We start from the raw sequence: 18,566 nt of genomic DNA on the forward strand, positions 1-18,566 counted from the left end.
CGTTGCTGGTGTCGTGGGAGCGCTGAAAATCTGCAGTGCGGGGGAGAAGGCGGCGACGTACAAAATGGCGGTCGCAACCTTGCCGAGAGCGCCGACAGCTGCTATCCCCAACAGGAGGTACGGTTGAAGGTCGCAGCACAGAGGCTGACACAAGCTTTACAAAACCCAGGTGCTTCATTAGCGGCATTTCACTAGAGGCAGTCCTCATAACGATATTCCTTCCCGCGCATGCCTGACCTTAAAATGGCGGCTGGCGGCGACCTGCAACTGGCGATCGGCTCCCCCTATTGAGCTTCTGAACCCAACTCTCACTGCCCTCACACACCAAAAGCTGCCCCTGATCTTAAGAATTGCTGGATTCCTCCACTTGGAGCGCTGAGGCTGTCGACATCACCAGACTGCCCCGGGGTCACGCAAGACTGATCTGGATTTCTACGGACCTGCTCATGGTGGTGTGCGCGCACCAGCCTACCACACAGCGTGCTGAGGAATACCACATGCCTGCACCATGACTGTGGTAGGGAATATCGAAGCCTTGCAGGACAAACTTTCATACCAACCGTCTCTGTCTACAAACAGGCATCAGGCCGAACAGGGCTCTTTCATTTTGGCCAGGGGCACTCTTATAAGATGCATCGGAGTGTCGGATGACCTTAACTATTCACACTGGTACGGGAAACACTTGAGGCACTGTATTGCTGGACCACTGACTCTCATGGACCTCCTCACTTTTCCTGCCCGCCATTTTGCTGCTGCTCTCGGCCGTTTTTCTCTTGTCCCCGGCTTGTCTTCTTGCCCATTCCTTCGTTTTTTACCCTTTTCCCTCGTTTCCCCCTTGATGTTCCCCAAATGTTTCCTCCCTTTTATGCATTGCCTTCTCTCCCTACCCTTGATTCCCTCCCACCCTTCCTTGGTGTTCTGACTTCGTCCCCCCTACAACCCCACTTAAGGGAACTCTGCCTGAGGATCTCTACTATGTGTGCTTATTTTTGTTTATAGGGATAACTCTTATCACTAGTATTTGCAGTAGATATTTGTACCATCTACAGTTCCTATGTGACCCTTGAGTATATCCAGTCATATCCCTTCCCTATGTATATAGAGATAACTCTAATCACTAGTATATGCAGTAGACCGGTGTGCTCTCTTCCATTTCTATGTGACTCTTAGAATATATCCATGTGTATCCCTTCCCTATGTATATAGAGATAACTCTAGTCACTAGTATATGCAGTAGACCATTGTGCTCACTTCCATTTCTATGTGACTCTTAGAGTATATCCATGTGTATCCCCTCCCTATGTATATAGAGATAACTCTAATCACTATTATATGCAGTAGACCGCTGTGCTCTCTTCCATTTCTATGTGACTCCTAGAGTATATCCATGTCTATCCCTTCCCTATGTATATAGAGTATTCACTAGTATATGCAGTAGACCGTTATACCATCTTAGAGTATATCAACGTGTATCGCCTCCTTGTGTGACTTTACATCTTGTACATTTGCAATTTTATTCCGTGTGTAACCTTTTTGTAACGCATGTAATCCTAAGTCCTTATGTTTCTCAACTGGTGCTTATGTAAAGTGCTCTGACAACTTCGGGTAAAGTTCGCGCTATAGAAAATCGCATGAATAAATAAATAAAATAAATAAACCAGGCTTGCCCCTGTCGCGTGCCGTCCCTTCCTCTCACGCGGCCGTACGTGCGCGCTCTCCTCGCCCTGCCACTTGAGCTTCTCGCCTTCAGCTGATAATGGGATTGCGTGCCAGTGCTCGCGCGCAGCCGCCGTCCATGGCTGCGCGCGCGGCCCCGCAGCTGAGGCAGCAGCAGAGCCTGGAGTAATCACACACCGCCTTCTTCTCCTCCCCAGCCGCTGCCATTCTCTGCTGCCCTCTCTGCACACCGGGAACCGCCGCCCTCCACCCGGGGGGACTCCATGGGTAAGTACACTGTCAGTTGCACGGGGAACGGAAGGAGGGGATGGTGACAGGCATTTTACGATACAATTTCTGCGTCCAGCCACCCCCTTCCCCATCTATCATAAGTTGTGCGGGCTGTGGTGTTAAGGTCAGTTGGAGCTCAGCGTTGTAGCCCCCGCAGCTGAGGCAGCAGCAGAGCCTGGAGTAATCACACACCGCCTCCTTCTCCTCCCCAGCTGCTGCCATTCTCTGCTGCCCTCTCTGCACACCGGGAACCGCCGCCCTCCACCCGGGGGGACACCATGGGTGAGTACACTGTCAGTTGCACGGGGAACGGAAGGAGGGGATGGTGACAGGCATTTTACGATACAATTTTTACGACCAGCCACCCCCTTCCCCATCCATCATAAGTTGTGCGGGCTGTGGTGTTAAGGTCAGTTGGAGCTCAGCGTTGTAGATATTGCTACAGTTGGGTGGGTGTTTTGCTGCGACCCATAAGTGCTCTTGAACAGCTGTGGGTTTTCTCTCCAATCTGGCTTTATAGTAAGGAAGCATCAGACATGGAAAAATCAGGAGAGGACGTAGTCTCAACCTAGAGTCGTGACTGAGAACAATATGAAAGCAATTTGTCTTTTGGCGATTTGTGCATTAGTACTTCAAAACAAAGACAACTTATTTGTTCAGTGTAGCTTTTTATGGTGCAATGTAATGCACTGCACTGGTATCTGTGGAATGAAATCAGTGGGTTATGGGCATTTACATTTTATTAGCTAGTGATGAGGGAGTGCAGTGTGTACCCTGAGATTTGAAGTCGGGTTGAGGGGTTGTCAAGTTGAAGGCTGATTTGTAGAGGTGATTTTCTGTTGCTTTCCAGTTGCTGGTATATAAGGAGTGTGGTTTGAGAGTGGCTTTAATTTTGACAGGTCTTGGGCAGCCACCATGAAATCAGGGCTCTGGATTCTGCAGACTTTTGCGTGTATATTTTCATTGCACTTCTGGTTAATCTGCGTCAGATTGTGGACTGGTTGTGAACATTTGCTTGTGTGCATCGCTCAGTAACTGATGTGCTAATACAAGGTTGTGGCCATCAACACCAATCCAACAATAATCAGAAACTGCACACTGTTAACCGGCATTCCTGAAAACAGTGCCTCTGCTAAGATCAAAACTCAACGTTGGCTCTGATCTCGTTTACGGCTCACATCAACAAAGTTTTAGGAGCAGATTTGAACAACGTGTAGCTGGTGAACAAGTTCAAGTGCTTACAGCCACATACACACAGCCACACACACACAGCCACACATACACACACACAGCCACACACACACACAACCACACACACTCACAACCACACACACAACCATACACACAGACAACACACACACAACCACACGCACCACCACACGCACCACCACACACACACACACACACACACACACACACACACACACACACACGCACACACACACGCACACACACACACACACACACACACACACACACACACACACACACACACAACCACACACACACACACACACACACACACAACCACACACACAACCACACTGTCAGTGCACACTTACACCAGGCACAGGCCCCATCAGTCGTCAGTGCACGCTTTTACTGGGCACAAACACCACCAGCCATCAGTTCACGCTTTTACCGGGCCCAAACACCACCAGCTGTCAGTGCACGCTTTCATTAGACACACACCACCAGCCGTCAGTGCACACTTTAACCAGGTACACACACCACCATCCGTCAGTACACGCTTCCACCATGCACACACACCACCAGCCGGCAGTGCACACTTCCACCAGGCACACACACCACCAGCCATCAGTGCACAATTTCTACAGGCACACACACCACCAGCCATCGGTGCACACATCAATTGTTAACGTATCCACAAATAACTATTGTAGCAATCGCAGTATGGCGCACTTTACTTTCAAACATATTCATCTAAAGCGCAGCATGCCACCACTGCTACAAAAATAAATAAAAAAAATGTTGGCCTACAATTTATAGACTTTTGGTGCAATTAGTGTTGCAATATTAAGCAATGCCAATAGCTCAAACCTAATTAACCAGAAACCTATTGCATTGTAAATGCTTGTTGTTATATGTAATTAACATTATAATATGTGTTCTTTTTATATGTTTAATATATTTCTTTGTATATTTTTTATTGTTTAAAAGTTATAAGTAATTTTTGTTTTTCTGCTATCCAATACTTTCCCTACTGTTGCACTCACTGGAGTGGGAATAGTAATTTTTACCCCCACGCTATCCAATGCTTTCCCTACTGTTGTACTTACTGGAGTGGGAATAGTAATTTTTACCCCTGAGCTATCCAGTACTTTCCCTACTGTTGCAATCTTTGAAGTGGGAATAGTAATTTTTACCCTTCCGCAGACCTAGACCGGGAGCCGCTCCCCGACCGATCCTGGCTCGAGTGTTTAATTTCAGAGACTTGGAAACTATTCTCCAAACTGCCCACAATGCACCGCCTCTCAAATATGAGAACAGTACCATGATTTTTTTCACGGACTTCACTGTGTAGGTACAGAAACTGACTTCTGGGAGTCAAAAAAGCTCTTAGAGGAAAGGAGCTAAAATATGTAATGCTGTTTCCAGCAAAGCTCAGAGTCAAGGCAGATGCAAAAGCTGGTTACTTCACTGAGCCAGGAGACCCCTGGGACTGGCGGGAGGTTTGTATCCCCATCTATTGAGCACCGCACAGGTATTACCAACCAGATGGGTCTCCCGGAGCGGTACCACATCCGGGGACTGTCTTCTAATATATTGAAGCACTATCGCTCTCTTCAGTTTGTCCCCAAGACCATTTATGTTCCAGGAGAGTATTCATAATGATGTTTTAGACCCCTCCTTCGCCGTAGGCATGCAAGTTCCCTGTGTTTCGTTAGAGGTCACCTGTGTATTCATTGCGTGAGAAACTTGAGGCAGCCCTGCCCGGTGTGTGGGGTTGGCTGATTTGTGATTCTTTAGGCTTTGGTACACAGTGAGGTCTCTGACGTGTCATGAGTGAATTATAGTGTTATAGCAAAAATACAGTAATTTAACAAACTTTACAATAACCCCCTGAGAGCAGTGCCCCCCTCCCTGCCTCCCTGCATGACGGTATCAATAGTACCCGCCTCCCCAACTTAGCAAAGTGCCTGTCGCCCACCCATCCCTGATTTGGAGGAGTCATGTGCCACCCATTCCCACCCACCCCTTCGCTGTAACTGGACAGTTTGCTACCATGGATACATATATGTAGTTGGTGGTATACTTAGTGTCACTTCTTCAGCATTGTCTCGGGTGCTGTCCCATCCCCTGTCGCCGCACCATACCCCTGGCCACCAACGTAGTTCCATTACTGCCAATCAGGCAACTCTGGCATTTTCAGAGACGTGCAACCTTGTCTATAGGAGGTCTTTCAGCATTCCCCGGGCACCCAGGGGGTCAAGCCCTCCGCTGCAGTTCCAACTTGTTGATTTATTTGCAGCTTTTTTCATTGGCTAGGTTCCCCTTCACCTGATTTGGTCCCTAACGCCTTTGGGTTTTCCCTTGTTGCCGCTCTCGTCGGTCTGGGTTGTCCCGATCTCGATCCCCCACTCTTCGCCATTCCTCGATATAGCAGCCAATTTTTGCACCAACATCACAACAAAGGTAGAGTAGAACTATGCTAGCAAGCCATCCAGCCCTGGCGACTTCCTGCTTGCCATATCTTGTATGGCGCCTGTTGTCTCTTGTGGTATATTGGGTCCTCCCAGTCCCATCGCAGCTTCTGCAGTGAGCCTGTGTGCCATCCTTGGAGTCCGTAGGACCCCCATCAGTGACCCAGTGGTTCCCTGGCCTCATTCGCCTGTGCTCTCATCAGCTTTCTTACATGTTCAAGACGTGTTGGCTCGTAGCGTCCCCTTGGCACTTGACGCCACTGCTGGGGCCTGCCCCTCACTGCCCCCTCACCTGGACCTGCAGCCTGGTACCTCTCAAAACACTCCCAGGCATCTGAAGGGGTCAGGAAGATGTGCATGGTACCGTCGAGTATCACTCTCAGTTTCACAGGGAAAAGAAGGGAGTATCGTATCCCTGCTTTCCGCAGTCCTCGCTCCACTTCCATAAAAGATGCTCTTTAGCCTGCACAGCTGCCGTAATGTCCGAAAACATGGCCACTACCACATTCTCAATTTTTATTTTTTATTTATTTAATGCAATTTTATATAGCGCGAACTTTACCCGAAGGTGTCAGAGCGCTTTACATAAGAACCAGTTGCAGAACATAAGGGCTACATGCGTTACATATAAGATACAAACAGAAAACAATTGCAAATGTACAAGATGTAAAGTCACACAAGGAAGAGATACAAACAGAAAGAAAATTTGCAAATGTACAAATAGTAAAGTCACTCAAGGAAGAGATACGAGTGGATATATTCAAGAGTCACATAGGAAAAGTAGAGAGTACAAAGGTCTACTGCATATACTAGTGGACCACTGACTCATTGTCAGTGAAATTGCTCTCCCACCCTCGCAGCTCCACCATTAAGTGAGGTGCCCCTGCCCCCTTGAGTGTTGGTGATCGAGGCCCTCCTCCACCCGCAGGTTTCCCTGCGCCTCGTCCCTGTTGGTCCAGTGGACCTCTGTCTCCTTTCTTTCACTCTGCTCCTTCACTCGGTTTTCTACTCTTTCTATCTTTCACCTTTCTCCACCTTTCTGCATCTCTGCTCTTTTGTGCCTTATTTCTGCCCATTTTCCCTTTCTCTCCCTCTGTTCCTTCACTCGTTTTCTCTCGTTTTTCTACCCTTTCTATCTTTCACCTTTCTGCACCTCTGCTCTTTTGTGCCTTATTTCTGCCCATTTTCCCTTTCTCTCCCTCTGCTCCTTCACTCGTTTTTCTACCCTTTCTATCTTTCACCTTTCTGCTCTTTTCTGCATCTCTGCTCTTTTGTGCCTTATTTCTGCTTATTGCCCTTTTTCTTTATCCCTTCATTCCTCCCTTTACCTTTCCCCGCCGCTGTTGCCCCCGCGGCCCCCCCCCCCAGCGCGACCGGCCCAATCCAGCTCCCCTCCCCGCTCCCGCCTCCCAGCTGTCCAGCCCTCCACGACCCCTACTTAATGGCGGCCACTGCGGGGACAGGCGAGCAAGACCACTGACTCATTGTCAGTGAAATTGCTCTCCCACCCTCGCAGCTCCACCATTAAGTGAGGTGCCCCTGCCCCTGCACTCTTGAGTGTTGGTGATCGAGGCCCTCCTCCACCCGCAGGTTTCCCTGCGCCTCATCCTTGGTGGTCCAGTGGACCTCTGTCTCCTTTCTCTCACTCTGCTCCTTCACTCGGTTTTCTACTATTTCTATCTTTCACCTTTCTGCACCTTTCTTCATCTCTGCTCTTTTGTGCCTTATTTCTGCCCATTTTCCCTTTCTCTCCCTCTGCTCCTTCACTCGTTTTCTCTCGTTTTTCTACCCTTTCTATCTTTCACCTTTATGCACCTCTGCTCTTTTGTGCCTTATTTCTGCCCATTTTCCCTTTCTCTCCCTCTGCTCCTTCACTCGTTTTTCTACCCTTTCTATCTTTCACCTTTCTGCTCTTTTCTGCATCTCTGCTCTTTTGTGCCTTATTTCTGCTTATTTTCCTTTTTTCTTTATCCCTTCTTTCCTCCCTTTACCTTTCCCCGCCGCTGCTGCCCCCGCGGCTTCTCCCCCCCAGCGCGACCGGCCCAATCCAGCTCCCCTCCCCGCTCCCGCCTCCCAGCTGTCCAGCCCTCCCCGACCCCTACTTAATGGCGGCCACTGGCTGCGGGCGCGCCGCTGGTGCACCGAAGGCGCATAAAAGACAAGCACGTCTGCGCCCGTCTGCGATCCGTCCGCGACCAGCACCAGGAACCCTGGACCTCCCCCCCGCCAACGCTACGACCCAGCAGCACTCCACGCACTCAACCCAGGCTGCAACAACAACTGCAAGCTAGCATCACCAGCCGACACCCATGGACTCTTCAGCTGACACCGCTGCCGGCACACCTGCAGCACCGCCAAGAACACGGATCCAGCACAACCCGCCCACAAGAACACAACGGAACCGAAGACCCTGCAATGCATCCTCCTCAACGTCCGATCCCTCCACAAACACGCCACAGAAATCTGGGACCTACTTGACAGCACCACCCCGGACGTAGCATTCTTCACCGAAACCTGGACCAACACCACCTCGGGACCGGACATTGCCATCGCCATCCCCCAAGGATACAAGATCTCCAGGAAGGACCGCCCCACCCACCCAGGAGGAGGAATCGCCATCATCCACAAATCCAGCCTCCACCTGAGCACACTCCCTGACGAGTCCACAGAACTGATGGAACACCTTCACTTCAAGATACTGGCCAGCCCCACCGCCGCCCTCCGAGGAACCCTCATCTACCGACCCCCTGGACCCTGCGGACCCTTCGCCAACTCCATCACAGACATTATCTCCCCGCAGGCCATCGCATCCACCAACTACACCCTTCTGGGAGACCTCAACTTCCACCTCGACAATCAACTGGACCCCAACACCACATGCCTCCTGGACAACCTCCACAACATTGGACTCCGCCAGATCGTGACCGAGCCCACACACTCAGCAGGACACACCCTCGACCCCCTCTTCACTACAGGAAACTCCATCACCTTCAGCCACACCACCGAACTCCCATGGACCGACCATCGTTGCGTCCACTTCACCTTCAGAACACCCACCATCCACAGACACCAGCACCTGCTTCCACAAAGAAACTGGACCAAAATCACCGACGACCAGCTCACCTCCTCACTCAACAACTCCACCCCAACCATCGCGGAAAACGACAACCCCAACACCGCAGCCCGAACCCTGCATAGATGGATCTCGGACAGCACCAACACCATAGCCCCCCTCAAGAAAAACAACAATACCCGTGCCAAGAAAGCCAGATGGTTTACCACCGAACTTCGAGAATCCAGGCGCACATGCCGCCGCCTCGAAAAGGCCTGGAGAAACACCAAATCCACAGAAGCCCACAACAACTTCAGAGCCGCCATCATGTGCCCACCATCAACTCATCAGAGAAACTAGGAATAAAGCAATTGAAGACAGAATCTCCACCCACGCACACAACAGCAAGGAACTCTTCAGCATCATCAAGGAGTTCGCCCAACCCACCAGCGAGTCTACCGACATCCCTCCCTCATTAGACCTGTGCGACAAACTCAGCACCTTTTTCCACCGTAAAATCGAGAGCATCTACGACAACTTCGACGAAGACAACCAACACACTGAACCCTCACCAACCACTCCCGACACCCGGAAACCAGCGATTGATGACTGGACAGCCCTCACCACCGAAGACACACTGAAGACAATGAAGTCAATCCACTCAGGGGCCCCCACGGACCCCTGCCCCCACCACATCTTCAACAGAGGCGCCGACGCCATCGCACCCATGCTCCGCCACACCATCAACCGCTCCCTGGTGACTGCCTCGTTCCCCGACGACTGGAAACACGCCGAGGTGAACCCCCTCCTAAAGAAACCCTCAGCTGACCCCACCGACCTCAAAAACTACAGACCCATCTCCCTGCTCCCGTTCCCAGCGAAAGTCATCGAGAAAGCCATCAACAGCCAACTCGCCACATTCATTGAAGAACACAACATCCTCGACTCCTCCCAATCCGGCTTCAGAAAAAACCACAGTACGGAAACCGCCCTCCTCGCCGCAACAGACGACATCCGCACCCTACTGGACAAAGGAGAAACCGTAGCCCTCATCCTCCTCAACCTATCAGCGGCGTTCGACACAGTCTCCCACCGCACCCTAATACGCAGACTCTATGACGCAGGAATCCAGGACAAGGCCCTCGACTGGATCTGCTCCTTCCTCTCCGGCAGGACGCAGCGGGTCAGACTCCCCCCATTCCTCTCGGACCCCACACCTACCACCTGCGGAGTCCCCCAGGGCTCCTCCCTCAGCCCGACGCTCTTCAACGTCTACATGGCTCCACTTGCCCCCATCGTCAGAACCTACGGACTCAACATCGTGTCATACGCAGACGACACCCAGCTCATCCTCTCCCTCTCCAACGAGCCCAACACCGCCAGAGGCAACTTTCGAGAAGGCATGGAAGCCGTCGCCAAATGGATGAAAAACAGCTGCCTACAACTAAACACCAACAAAACAGAAGTACTCATCATGGGCCCAAACCCCGACGCCTGGAGCGACACCTGGTGGCCCACTGCCCTCGGAAACCCGCCAACCCCCACAGACCACGCACGCAACCTGGGAATCATCCTGGACTCCGAGCTCAAAATGGACCGCCAGATCAACTCTGTCTCATCTTCCTGCTTCCACACCCTCCGCCTCCTTCGTAAGACCTTCAAATGGATCCCCCTCGAACACCGAAAGACAGTCACTCACGCCCTGGTCACCAGCAGACTCGACTACGGCAACACACTCTACGCCGAAATAAACAAAAACCTCATCCGCAAGCTACAGAATATCCAGAACGCCGCCGCAAGACTGGTCCTCAACCTGCCAAAACACTGCCACATCTCCCAGCACCTGCGCACACTCCACTGGCTCCCCGTCGAGGCGAGAATCACCTTTAAGATGCTCACCCATGCACACAAGGCCCTCCACGGCACCGGACCAGCATACCTGAACAGCCGACTCAAATTCCACGCACCCCAAAGGACCCTAAGATCAGCCCAGCTCTCCTACGCCATAGTCCCCCGCACCAGAAAGACCAGATCGGGAGGCCGCTCCTTCTCCTTCCTCGCTGCCAAAGCATGGAACGCCCTTCCGCTCCACCTCAGACAGACAACATCGCTCCCCATCTTCGCAAGAAACCTCAAAACCTGGCTCTTCGACAGACCCCCTCCTTGATGGAATGGAACCTGCACCCCCCCCACCCCTAGCGCCTTGAGACCCTTACGGGTGAGTAGTCGCGCTTTAACAAACCCCTGATTGATTGATAGTGGATATACTCTAAGAGTCACATAGGAATGGTAGAGAGTACAAAGGTCTACTGCATATACTAGTGATTAGAGTTATCTCTATATACATAGGGAAGATATACGAATGGATATACTCTAAGAGTCACATAGGAATGGTAGAGAGTACAAAGGTCTACTACATATACTAGTGATTAGAGTTTTCTCTATATACATAGGGAAGGGATACGAATGGATATACTCTAAGAGTCACATAGGAATGGTAGAGTACAAAGGTCTACTGCATATACTAGTGATTAGAGTTATCTCTATATACATAGGGAAGGGATACGAATGGATATACTCTAAGAGTCACATAGGAATGGTAGAGAATACAAAGGTCTACTGCATATACTAGTGATTAGAGTTATCTCTATATACATAGGGACGGGATACGAATGGATATACTCTAAGAGTCACATAGAAATGGTAGAGAGTACAAAGGTCTACTGCATATACTAGTGATTAGAGTTATCTCTATATACATAGGGAAGGGATACGAATGGATATACTCTAAGAGACACATAGGAATGGTAGAGAGTACAAAGGAGTTCCATTAAGTGGGGTCGGAGGGGGGGTGCAGTCACAGCATTAGGGAGGGTGGGGGGGATACAAGGGTATGGAGAAAAGGCAAATCAGAAAAGGGAAGAAACATTTGAGGATCATCAAGGGGGAAACTAGGGGAAAGGGTTCAAGGACGAGGGAATGGACAAGGTGGCGGGTCAGGGTCCAGAGAAAAGCGGCCAAGAGCAGCAACAAATTGGCGGCCAGGACAAAAGAAAAAGTAAAGAAGTCCAGGAGAGTCCGTGGCGTAGTTTCTTTCATTCGAATGTGGATGCAGGGCTGCTGCCTGCATCTGGTGTTTTCACGGCCCGCTGCTTTGTTTTGGGGAGGGGTGTGTGTGCCCCGAGGGCCGCTCCGCACGGGCCCTCTCTGCTGGCCCAGAGTTGCGGGGGCTGCTACAGACGTGGGGGTGCCAAGGAGCGTGGCCAGGGCTCACCTTTCTCGGTGGGGGCTGCATGGTGATCCTGCAGGTCCGGGACTCTGCCCTCCGCACAAGTCCACTCTCAGAACCCAGGGTTGTGCCTCTCCTTTTCCCCAGGTAACCGCGGGCCCGCACCCGGCAGTGCTTCAAGGACATCATCAACGAGCTGGGCAGCGTGCGGCAGGAGGCGGGCGGGCTCACCACCGATGTGGTCAATGTGGGCAGATACGGGGATTGCTGTCTGGGAGGCCTTGAACTTGCTAGGGTTGTGAGTTACTGAGTGCTCCCATTAATTGCCCACTGAAGCTGGTAGGATGTGCCCCGCTGCTAGTTTGGAGGAGTTCCCTGGCACAAGATGCCAAATTCAGCCCGAGGCATGTCGACCAGGGCAGGTGCCATTTAGGGGTCAGGCACCGCCAGTTCCCATTTTGCCTCAGGGGTTAATGGGGTAGTTGTGAGACCCAGCGCCGCAGGTGTCTAGAGCATGCACCTTCCTCATAGTGTGTCCCACAGACTATCCACTGTGCGCAGCATTAGTCCTGGCAATGAAGGTGAGTGGTCCCGCATTGAAGGCCGCAAGTGCTTGATATCGCTGCCATTTAGAGCTTCGCTGCCGCCATTTTAGGGTCAGGCACGCATGGAGGTAATGAGGTTCAGTCGGGCGCTGTAACTTCACAAGCTGCTGTGAATGACCCTAAGCCGCCGCTCAACTCAATGCCGCCTCCGTTCCACGTAGTCGGGTGCCCACATCAGGCCATCCAGGGGGGCATCGGCAAGGGCTCCCGCCGTATTCAGGCTCACGCCGCCATTTTAGCCTCAACCGTCTGCGCACTCCGAGGGAGCGCGGGCTGAACTGGGCGATCTCCACGGTGCTCAGGTGATTGAATCACTCTCTCCTGTGCACTACATCTTCCGACACCGTTACAGTCCGGTTGCAATGTATTTAGGTCGCTTTAGCCACCCTTGTGCACCTCGGAAACAGGCGTGGACCGGGAGCCGCTTGGCCACCACCAGCCACGGAGCTTGGCGGGGACCTTGTGCTCCCATTCTGGATCAAAGGAAGTAGAAAGTTCAGTGGGCGTCACTTTGGTTTTCATCCAGTGTTCAACGTATGCGACCATGTCGCTCCCCTTCGCCCCCTCCGGCAACTACACAATTCTGTCATTATTGCACCAATTGGGCCCCTCTGCATCCTTGGTTCTGTGCTCCAATATACCCACTTGCTGAGTTAGATCGCCCCTCTCCATGCATGTACAGGCATGGGGGCTTCTGCCACTGCCCAAGTCCCAGGACTGGGGCCAAGGTGCTCAGAGCTCACCCTAAGGGCCATCTGTGTAACTCTGGACTTCCACACTGCACAGTGCTTTGGGGTCCCTACTCTGCACCTCCTGGCTTAGGTCTCTCACACTAGGCTGGTCGAGCACGGGTCTCCCAGTGTGCCATCAGCAGTCTCTGCTGCACCATGCCGTGAGTCTAAGGAGCTTGCACAGCCCCCACAGGGCCAGGATCCCGCCACAGTTGGCCCAACAGGATCGCATAAACGGATGATAAAAAATGGTCAGAGTGACAGCATCACGTGTCCGCCATCTTCGCCTGCCAATCCATGCCTCTTCTCGAGACTGCATGAGTCATCCCGCAGTTACTCACTGGTTTTCTCCCTTCTTTCCTTCTATCGCCCAACAATACTACTATCCCTGCAACACTTGACAAGCCCACCGTACTGGAAGGGTTGTCAAAACCTCTTCCACAGTCTACCACCTCCATGGGTTTCAAATATTGTATTCAAATGCCTCAATATTGTTCTTATTGTTTACATACTAATTATAGTAATGCTTTGTTAGAAGGGGCGATCTCAGAGGGCCAGGTTATGCTCACCCGGTCACCCCAAGACCCACCTCTCCCACAGAACTTGCCGAGTCTTATCGTGAGGTCTTCACCGGGCGGACGTCGAGTCTAGGATCATACACACTGCGCTCTCACCACACTATGAACAGACACCACACCGTTAGATTCCAGTAACAAGTTCTTTATATAAGCAGTAAAACTAAGGAAGCACTCTTATGTACACAGTGGTCGAGGGACCCCAAAGTCTTTGAGGATTCGGGAAGGGGGAAGCGGGACAGTCTGAAGTCTCTGGGTCAGTACGAGGCGTACCCTGCGCACAGCTCTCAATCCTCGAGCCGGGGGGTACGGGATGATGGTCGTACCGACTGCTTCACCTCTGTCGAGACGGCTCGGTCGTGATGGTGGTCTCAATGGTCCAGCCGGACCAGAGTACTCCCCGAGCCGCGACGACGTCAGCAGGGCTCGATCTGGAGAAGTTCGTGAGGAGCCGCGACAGCGTCAGCAGGGCTCAGATGGTTGCAGGTTCAAGCTCGAGCCGCGACAGCGTCAGCAGGGCTCCGAGGTCTTAGAGAGGACGAGCCGCAACAGCGTCCGCAGGGCTCCGATGGTTACGAGTTCAGCTCGAGCCGCGACAGCGTCAGCAGGGCTCCGATGGTTAAAGTTCAGCTTGAGCCGCGACAGCGTCAGCAGGGCTCCGATGGTTACAGATGAGTTTCTCTTAGGGTCAGCCGCGATCAGATCAGCAGGGCTTCAGGTCCAAGATACAACTGCCCGCTAGTTGTCGGGCGGGCCCAGATATAGTCCAGGGGCCCTTTGATGTCCGGACCCTCGCAGGCGGAGGTCTCAAGCCCTGGCGGCTGGTCGTTGGCGAGGTCCGGCGGTGGGGTCTTTGATCCTTTGAAAAGAGGGGTCCGGGAATTCCCAGCCGCCCAGCAGGTCTGGAGCCAGCACTCCGGGAGGCCAAAGGTGCGATCGAAACTGGCCACAGGGGAGGGCCAAAGGTGTGACAGATACCAGTCTCTCAGGGGAGGCCGGAGGTGCCATGGAACTGCCTGGCTTATCACACCCGGGGAGCGCTTTACCCCCCCAGCTGGGACTGGCGCGCCTTTGGAGTCTGGGTTTCGCTGGGGCCGGGGTCCCGCTAGGCCCAGGAAGACAGGGATCTCGGGAAGGAAAATGGCTGCCGGGCCTTGTGGGGCAGGCAAGGTTAAGCGCTCGGAGCCGGGAGCGGGACGGGGACACGCGGGCCTGGTCGTGGGTTACGGGAGTTCGGGCTTGTCGGGGGTGAGACGACCAGGCTGCGGGGTGCAGGCTATTCTTACGGGGGTGCTGCGTGGGGGGCTCAGGGTGCAGGCCTATACTCACAGGGTGTGGGAGGGGCAGAGACGGACCACGCCACGAGGCCGGGTCCAACACGCGTCCCCCCCAGCTGAAGGCGGGGAGAACTACCCATCCACTTGGGGGTTCTCTTCGCTGAGGCGGAAGAATTGGGACAGGCCATCTGCGTTGGCGTGGTCAGCACCAGGCCGGTGCTCAACAGTGAAGTCCATCCCCTGGAGGGAGATGGACCAGCGCAGCAATTTGGGATTCTCCCCCCTCATTTGCATTAGCCACCGGAGGGGTCGGTGGTCGGTCTGGACCCGGAAGTGAGTACCGAACAGGTAGGGACTCAGCTTCTTCAGGGCCCAAACCACCGCGAAGGCCTCCCGCTCGATGGTGCTCCACCTTTGTTCTCGAGGGAGTAGCCTCCGGCTAATGAAGGCTACTGGCTGGTCCAGGCCGTTCTCGTTCACTTGGGACAGGACTGCTCCGATGCCATGCTCGGACGCGTCTGTCTGAACTACAAACTCTCGTGAGTAGTCGGGGGCCTGTAGGACGGGGGCAGTGCACATGGCGTCTTTCAACGTTTCGAACGCCTCTTGGCAGGTGGGGGTCCAGCTGACTTTCTTCGGCTGGTTCTTGGAGGTTAGCTCCGTGAGGGGGGCTACGAGGCTGCCGTACCCTTTGAGGAACCTTCGGTAGTACCCCGTGAGCCCTAGGAACGCCCGCACTTCCGTCTGGGTCGTGGGGGCCTCCCAGGCCACGACTGCATCGATCTTGGGCTGGAGGGGAGCTACGAGGCCGCTTCCGACCTGGTGCCCGAGGTAGACTACGGACCCTTGTCCGATCTGGCACTTGCTTGCCTTAATGGTGAGCCCGGCTCTTCTCAGGGCCGTCAGTACCGCCCAGAGGTGCTGGAGTTGCTCGGGCCAGTGGGTACTGTACACTGCGATATCGTCCAGATACGCAGCGCTGAACTCTTCCAACCCAGCCAGTACCTGGTTCACCAGCCTCTGGAAGGTGGCGGGGGCGTTCTTCATCCCGGAGGGCATCACCCGGAAATGGTAGTGACCATCCGGGGTGGAAAAAGCGGATCTTTCCTTAGCTCCCTCGGTGAGGGCGATCTGCCAGTATCCACTGGTCAGGTCGAACGTGCTTAGGAAGCGAGCAGCCCCGAGGCGATCAATAAGCTCGTCCGCTCGAGGGATGGGATGCGCATCGGTTCTGGTGACTGTGTTGAGCCCTCGGTAGTCAACGCAGAACCTCAGCTCGGGAACAGCACCCGGGGCGGCGGCCTTCGGAACCAGGACCACGGGGCTGGCCCAGGGGCTGTCAGAGGCTTCGACCACCCCGAGAGCTAACATCTTGGATACCTCGGCCTTGATACAGGCCCGGACTCTGTCAAGGACGCGGTAGGCTCTGTGCCGTACCGGAGGGCTGTCACCGGTGTCCACGTCGTGGACGCACCAGCTGGTGACGCCGGGGGTGAGGGAGAAGAGGTCCGAGAACTGTCCCAACAACTGGCGACAGTCCTCGCGCTGCTCGGGAGAGAGGGAGGAGAGACTCACCCCCTCTACGGAGCCATCTTTTTCTTTCACGTACAGGAGATCGGGGAGAGGTTCCGTTTCTTCTTCTTCCCCGTCGTCCGTGGCGAGGAGCAAGCTCAACTCGGACCGGGCGAAATGGGGCTTGAGGCGGTTCACGTGGAGAACCCTCAAGGGGTTCCTGGGGGACTCTACATCGATGAGGTAGGTCACCTGACTCTTGCGCTCTACCACCTTGAAGGGTCCTGTCCACTTGTCTTGCAGGGCACAGGGTTCCACGGGGGCCATCACCCAGACCTGCTGTCCGGGCTGAAACTCGACCAGAGTGGCATTCTGGTCATACCACCGCTTCATTTCTTCTTGACTGGCCTCGAGATTGGCCTCGGCCAGTTCTCGGAACATCCTAGTCTCGTTCCGGAGGGCCAGGATGTATCGAAACACATCGGGAGGGGGCTCTGGGGCCGCCGTCTCCCACCCTTCCTTGACCAGGCTGAGGGGCCCCCGGACAGGGTGTCCGTAGAGGAGCTCGAAGGGGCTGAACCCCAGGGACTTCTGGGGGACTTCGCGGTACGCGAAGAGGAGACAGGGAAGGAGGATGTCCCACTTACGCCTCAGGGGCTCTTCGAGGCCCATGATCATTCCCTTGAGGGTCCGATTGAATCGTTCCACCAGACCGTTCCCCTGGGGGTGATATGGGGTGGTGAACTTGTAGGTCACCCCACATTGTTGCCAAAGGGACTTCATGTACTTGGATATGAAGTTGGTCCCACGGTCGCTGACGACTTCTCGGTGGAATCCCACTCGGGAGAAGATGGCCATGAGGGCCCGCCCCACTACGGGGGCTGTCACCGTTCGGAGGGGGATGGCTTCGGGGTAGCGGGTGGCATGGTCCACCAAGACAAGGATAAAGCGGTGCCCCAGGGAGGTCCGGGGGTCGAGGGGGCCCACAATGTCGATTCCCACCCTTTCAAAGGGGGTACTGACCACGGGGAAAGGTTGGAGGGGGGCCTTGCGTCTCCCTCCGCTCTTTCCGCTGGACTGACACGTAGGGCAGGACTTACAATGGGCCTCCACATCGGAGCGCATGCCTGGCCAGTAGAAGTGGGTGACTAGGCGGTGATATGTCTTGTCTTGACCCAAGTGTCCTGCCAGGGGCACATCATGAGCCAGGTTCAGGAGAAAGCCGCGGAAGCGTAGGGGTACCACCAGCACTCGGGCTGACCCTAGCTCGGCAGATTTCTGTTCGCTGTACAGGAGGCCGTTCTCCCAATAGACAAAGTGGGAGCCGGACTGGTCACCGGCGGCCTGGGCGGCGGCCTGCTGCCGCGGCCCAACCAAGGATGGACAGGAGGTCTGCTCTAAGCAGAACTCTTCCCGGGACGGTCCTCCTTCCTGGCGCCACTGGGCCAGCTCAGGAAGGTCGTCCAAGCTTGGGGTCGGTTCGACGCCAGGACCGAGGGGACCTGCGTCGGAGGGGAAGCTCTCCCCGGGGAACAGTTCAGGGATCTCAGAGGATTCGGGGACCTCGGGGTCCTCGGGGGTAGCCGGGGTTGCCTCTGGAGTTGCCCCTCGGGCGGTCATCGACCGGGTGCTCACACAGGCCCACTCGGGCAGGCCCACCATCTCCAAGTGGGTCCTTTTCTCAACCCGCTGCCATGGGGAGCTCTCTAGATCGTTGCCGAGCAGGCAGTCCACAGGCATGTCGGAGCGGACTGCCACTCGTAAATCTCCCGAGACACCCCCCCATTCGAACGGGACTTGAGCTATTCGGCATGTGCGGACGGAGTTATCAGCTGCGATCACCCTGCAGGAGATGTGGGGAACGATCTGGGCCTCGGTGACTAGGTGGCGCTTGACTGCGGTGATACTGGCTCCCGTGTCTCGGAGCGCCCCTATGTGGTGGCCATTGACAGTCACCTGCTGTCGGTACTTCT

This window comes from Lissotriton helveticus, chromosome 11, assembly GCF_964261635.1.
Source record: "Lissotriton helveticus chromosome 11, aLisHel1.1, whole genome shotgun sequence".
NCBI lineage: Eukaryota > Metazoa > Chordata > Amphibia > Caudata > Salamandridae > Lissotriton > Lissotriton helveticus.